General features: G+C 39.2%; 1 pseudogene; it reads left to right on the plus strand.

The window, feature by feature from the left end:
* Positions 1-896: 896 nt before the first annotated feature.
* Positions 897-6,784, plus strand: part of LOC103600510 — a 47,927-nt pseudogene continuing 42,039 nt past the window's right edge.

Raw genomic sequence — 6,784 nt, forward strand, 5'->3', positions numbered from 1 at the left:
ATTGAGAATAAATTAATAAAGGTAAAACCATAACGTATTGCAAATTAGAAAACAACAAAACTTATTTTTAGAAATTGAAAAAAGAAGCAGAATTGATGGAAGAAACCAGTGACAATCGTTATAGCAGGGAAAAGAGGAGATAGAACTAAAAAGTAACCAAAAGCAGATCTTTAAAGGAGATTTTTAAATTATGAGAATTTTGTGTTTAACAAAGTGTTATGAATTTGAAAATCTCTTTCATTTTAATGAAAATGTAAATTGCTAAAACTGACATATGAAGAAAAGCAAAGTCTAAAAGAATCAATAACTTTGAAAACACTTAAAACTCAGTCACTGAAACCGGTCCCATAAAATGGCACTAGAGCAAAATATTTAAAAAGTAAACCTCTAAAGATTCCTATGCTGTTTAACATTTTTAGAGCATAGAAAGAGATGGAAAAATTTCTCAATTACTTTCATAGCTTAGTGTTGACAACAAAATATTATAAAGATACTCAAAAATAAAACTATGATCCTAATACATTTAAAAATATGTGTGTGTGTATAAATAAAGTACATATTAGCAAACCAGACCCTATATTTCAAGATTAAAAAATAGGGCTTCTCTGTAAGGTTACTCAGGGCAGAATGGAAGCCATGTAGTGAGCAATTTTAGCAAATGGAACTGGTAGGATATTTTTAGTTATGCAAAAGTAATTCAACATTAGAAAATCAAAGTAATTTAATACTTTAACAAGATAAAGAAGGAAAAACTGTGCAATAATTTTTATAGAGAGCAAGCAGGCATTTTATAAAATTAATACCCATTCCTAATTAAAACAAAACAATTTTTCAAATTGGACTCTAAATGTCATCTACTTGGGAACCATAGGTGAGAGGACCTTAGGCAATGAAGCATGGCCATCGTCTATGCAGGCGCCAGGGGCTCAGGCTCCCGCATCTCCGTGTCCCGCTCCACCAACTTCTGGGGCGGCTGGGGGTCTGGGAGCTTGGCCGTGGGGATGGCTGGGGGCCTGGCGGGAATAGGGAACATCGAGGGAGAGAAGGAGACCATACAAGACCTGAAAGACCACCTGGCCTCCTACTTGGAGAGAGCAAAGAGCCTGGAGAGTGAAAATCGGAAGCTGGATAGCAAAATCCAGGAACACCTGGAGAAGAAGGGGCCCAGGTCAGAGACTGGAGAATTACTTCAAGACCATTGAGGACCTGAGGGCTCAGATCTTTGCAAATTCCATGGACAACGCCCACATCATTCTGCAGATTGACAATGCCCGTCTTGCTGCTGATGACTCTAAATTCAAGTATGAGACAGAGCTGACCATACTCCAGTCTGTGGAGAGCGACATCCATGGGCTCCGCAAGGTCACTGATGACACCAATGTCACCTGGCTGCAGCTAGAGACAGAGATTGAGGGTCTCAAGGAGGAGATGCTCTTCATGAAAAAGGACCATGAAGAGGAAGTAAAAGGCCTACAAGCCCCGATTGCCAACTCTGGGTGTTGACCGTAGAAGTAGATGCCCCCCAATCTCAAGACCTCAGCAAGATCTTGGCGGATATCCGGGCCCGGTATGAACACCTGGCTCAGAAGAACCAAGAGGAACTGGTCAAGTACTGGCCCATGCTGACTGAGGAGCACAGCATAGTGATCACCTCGCAGTCTGCTGAGACTGGAGATGCTGAGATGAGGCTTAAGGAGTTGAGGCGTACAATCCAGTCCTTGGAGATCGACCTGGACTCATTGAGAAATCTGAAGGCCAGTTCGGAGACCAGTCTGAGGGAGCAGAGACCTGCTATGCCGCGCAGATAGAGCAGCTCAGCGGGCTCCCGCTGCACTTGGAGTGAGAGCTGGCACAGACCCGGGCAGAGGGACAGCGCCAGGCCCGGGAGTACGAAGCCCTGCTGAACATCAAGGTCAAGCCGGAGGCTGAGATCGCCACCTACCACTGCCTGCTGGAAGATGGGGAGGACTTCAGTCCCACTGACGCCCTCGATAGCAGCAACTCGATGCAAACCATCCAAAAGACCACCACCCGCAGGATGGTGGATGGCAAAGAGGTGTCTGAGACCAGTGACACCAAAGTTCTGAGGCGCCGAGGCAACAGAAGCAGGGTGCCCTTTGGGGAACAGGAGGCCAATAAAAGTTTCAGAGGTCAAAAAAAATCACTTTATTTTATTGTTTAATTTTTTTTTCCTTTTAAAAAATCTTTTTTTTTCTTTTACCTGTCAAAATATTCTTTTTTCTTTGGTTTATTTTGATTTTTCTTTTACTACCTTTTTATATTATATGCTTACTTCTTTCATTCCCAGTCTTTCTTTTTTCTCATGTGAAAGTAAGACTACCTATGCATATGCCAACATTCTATAGCTTTTAATATGTAGTACACTCATTGTAATTTATTTCTAAATAGACAATTTTATTTTTCCTGTAATGAAAATTTAAAATCTTTAATGTAGTTTTGTTGAAGGCTAGCACACAGAAAAGTGCACAGAAGTGTAAGAACTGTGTCTTATAAAATTTTTAAATTTGAAATCAATACATTTTTAGTCTAACTTGTTCTTTTGATGTATTTTCAAATTTTATTACATGATAGCCAGAAAATAAGATCTATATGTTTATATTTTTTATATCTTAGTAAGCATTTCTTTGATGTAATGTACTGTCAATTTTTTTAAATGTTTGTTTTTGAGATAATATTTTTTGGTACAAACTTTCATAGAACATATATGTAAATATGTATAATACAATTATATGCATGATATAACAAGTACATGTCCCGCCTATTACGTATCAGATCATGTTTAATTATCCTCAGTTGTTCCAAACTTTGCTCATGTCAGAGCACAGCTCACATAAAAGTGCATTTGGACGGCAACCCTGAGAAAATGAACAAAGCTGCTTGAAGCCTGAGCTAACTGGTTCTAGGCTGTGACCGCTTCAGATCCCACCAGGCCACCTCCTGGCCATGTGGATCAATAGCTGAGCACTACAGTGGCCCATCTGCCACCACCGCTGTGGGAAGGGTTGGGAAGCTCAGCTCTCAATCCTCTTTTATCGTTTGCTCAATCTGCTGATTTCAGAAAAAAAAAAAAAAAATGTGTATTAAAATGTCCTTTGTAACTGTCGGTTTGCCTGTTTCCCTTATATAGGTCAGGTTCTTTTCTGACATATTTTGAAGAAAAATTGTTACAAGTCTGAAAAACCATGGTCAGTATCTTGTTAAGGTTTGTAATTTTTATGAACATTTAATTTCTCAGTTGTCTTGCTCAGAAAACTTCACTTTAAATTCTCTCTTGCCTAAAATTAATTTTGCTATTTTGTCTTTTGAACTAGAAAAATGTGCCTGGTGTAAACAAAAGAGTTGATTTAAATTTTGTCTTTTGTGTTTTATTCAGGTGTGCCACTTGTAGACTGTTCAGAGCTGTTACCCAATGTAAGGATCTTTTTTTTTCCCCATATTGATCATAATTATGTCTGTTGGATTTATTTTTATATTTCTTATTTAATAAGCTCTCCTAGTGTTTATTTTTATTTCCCTGTCCTGTTTTTGCTTTGATCGATTGAGTTTTCTTTGTTCATTTTGTTCCTCTGCTATTTTAATGTTTGTCGGTCCTACTTAAATTTTGCTGGTGAAAACTCTTATTTCATTGCACTGCATATTAATTTCTTGAGACGGTCAATATTCTTGCCCTTCATTTCAACAAGATAAAAACCTTAGTAAAGTTTCACTTCCTTTCTCTCTCTAATCCTAATTTCTTTCCATGTTAAGATCCAAATTTTTGCTAAAATATTTTTAAATTATACAATAATCAGTTCAATCATAGTTTTACAGCTTTACTGTTTGCTGGGGTTTGTGTGGTATGGTTTTGTTTGTTACAGGTTTACTTTGATTTTTTTTTCTTTTTTTTTTTTTGGCAAGGCTAATTTTTTTTAACCTGTATCTTCCTCTTTCTTGAATTTATTATTTATCTTGCTAGAATGTATACCAATTTAAATCTATTGGAAGTTTCTCTGAGTTGTAAATTTTATGAGTCCTTGCATTGCCAAGAACATCATTACTTTGCCTTTTCATTTGAGTGTTAGTTTGGGTCACTTCTAGGATTCTGGTTTCAAAATAATTTTATCTCATAACTCTGACAGAAACTTGCTCCACTGTTTAGAGCATCCAACATAGCCAAGGGGAACTTAGGTGCTAATCTAATCTTCAAATCTCTATAGGTACCCTGATTACTTTTTTAATATTTAAATAACATTTTATTCCTTTATTTATTTTTTCCTTTTCTTTTTTTTTTTTTACTGACCGGTAAGGGGATCGCAACACCTGGCTTGGTGTCATCTGCACCACACTCAGCCAGTGAGCACACCAGCCATCCCTATATAGGATCCGAACCCGCGGCCTCAGCACTACCAGTGCTGCACTCTCCCGAGTGAGCCACGGAGCCGGCCCTTTATTCCTTTATTTTAACATTTGCTTTTATGTATTTTTCAATGCAGGCATATACTGCAAAATGATTCACTTAGGTAAATGGCATAGCTCTTCAATCTCTGCAAACTTTGAAGAATTTCTCCCTTCTCTTTCATTCTGAGCTTTTACCAGCACATGTCTGGATGTTAATATTTATTTATTGAAATTAATCCCAAGTAGCACTTTTGGGGTTGCTAGGTTTGAAGACTCTGTCCCTTCCTCAGTTTCTGGAGAGTAAATGTGAACTGTCTCTTCTAAAGAGATGGACATTCTTGCTGTCGATCACCTGGAGAGAGGGCAAGTTCTTGAATAGGAAATTGAGACTAGAAGGTGTGGTAGGCAGAATGAACCCCCCAAAACATTTCATCCTAAATCCTAGAACCTGTGAATAAAGGCATCATTGCCATTATTATGTTATGTTTTATAATACAGTTAACTTTAACTTTAGGATGGGGTAATTATCTTGATAGACCTGACCCAATCTCATGAGCCATTAACAGCACAGCACTTTCTCTGCTGGAGGCAGAAGGTGAAGTCAGAGATATTAGAAGCATAGAAGGACTCAATGTGTCACTGCTGCTTTGAAGACAAAGGGGCCACATGTGAAGGAATGTGAGATCCTCGAGGAGCTGAATGCAGTCCAGGCTGACAGTGAACAAGAAAACAGGGTCCTCAGATCTGCAACCACAAAGAACTGGATTTTGCCTTCAACCTGAAGGACCTTGAATGTGGATTTTCCCAGAGCCTTCTGATAAAAACCCAGCCAGTCGATACCTTAATTTTAACATTGTGAGATCCTGAGCAGAGAACTCAAGCAAACCTACTCAGACTTCTGACTTACAGAACTCTGAGATAATGAACAGGTGTTGTCTAAGCTGCTATGTTTGTGGCAATTGTGATGCAGCAATAAAAATCTACAGAAGGCAAGCCTTTGTTAATTGGGAAACAAATTCTCACCTCTTATTCTTGGACTTTGAGGAGGAGAAACATTTGGACAGAAAAGCAAAGTAAATGGCAACAGTATGATAAATGGGAAATCTTAGAACACTAAAGTGAACATTTTTTAAATAATGCCAAGGTCCATGCAGCCCTTTCTGCCAAGAAATTGAAACTCCATTGTCAATTTTAGAGAGTTATCAATTTCCATATATTAATGCAAACTAGGTTGAAGCCACAGCCTCAATGTATAGGTGATAAAGGACTGGAGTTTCTGTCTCTGACCTGGTATATGGTGTGCTGGGCCAGCTCTGAATTTTTGTGTTCACTGATTCTTCATTTTCCCTTGACTGTGGTTCTTTGGGAGAGCAAGGCAAGTGGTAATTAATCTCTTTGGAAATCTGATACAAATTATGTTCTCCATCCTCAGGAAAATGGACATATATAAAATTTTTGGCATTCAATATTATGGACATCTTTTCTTCCCATTGGGCCAACGGATCCCAAATTAGCTGTTTCATATGTATATCATCTCCTTTAAAATTTGCAGTACCCCACAGGTAGATATTCCTTTCCTTGTTTAAAATGAGAAAATCATGCCTCATATAAATGAATTGACTTGCTCAGAGTTACGCAGATAGTTACAGTGAAGCCAGGATTAAAAACAAGACCTCTTGTTTTGATCTTTTGGGCATTGGTCCATCTATATCTAATACTCCGGTTCAAAGGCTAGGACAGCTCTCTTATGAGCCCTAGATCCCCAAAATGGTAACTAACCTTGCCTGGGTTCTGCTAGCTCCTTCACAGGGATCTGCATCAAGTCCTGCGCAGCTTGAACTTCGGTGGCTGAATCCCACTGCCTAGTTAGCACCAACATGGAAGCCTATGGGAATTATCCCAAGCCCACAAATGGCCCTGAAGCCCCAAATATTTCATCCGTCTGTCTATTCTGCTCTTGCCCTCACAGAACCAGCCCCTCCATCTAGACTTCTTCCCCTGATTTTAAACCTAGATCCAAACTCCATCCCTTCCTGAGGTGGGAGGAGAGGGCATTTGGAGATACATGCATGTTCTTTTCTAACTGTCACAATAGCTGAGGAGTGCTCAGTTATTCCGGTCCACATTCTACTTTTAGGAAGTTATCTCTACGTCCCTGAGGCAGTATCTCAGGGAGGATAGAGGTCTTCTCTGTATCTCCAGAACTTAAAAAATAGTCTGACAAAGAGGAGTTGTTCAGTGAATATGATTGAGTAAATAAATTAGTGAGTAAATAAATTCTAGAACTAATGATGGATGACTCAATAAATGAGCAACTGAATGAGAATGGGCCGGCCCGGTGGCGCACTGGATAGTGTGCTGCTTGGGAAGCGCGGCGGCGCTCCCG

Source organism: Galeopterus variegatus, unplaced genomic scaffold (genome assembly GCF_000696425.1).
Source record: "Galeopterus variegatus unplaced genomic scaffold, G_variegatus-3.0.2 Scaffold3375, whole genome shotgun sequence".
Classification (NCBI taxonomy): domain Eukaryota; kingdom Metazoa; phylum Chordata; class Mammalia; order Dermoptera; family Cynocephalidae; genus Galeopterus; species Galeopterus variegatus.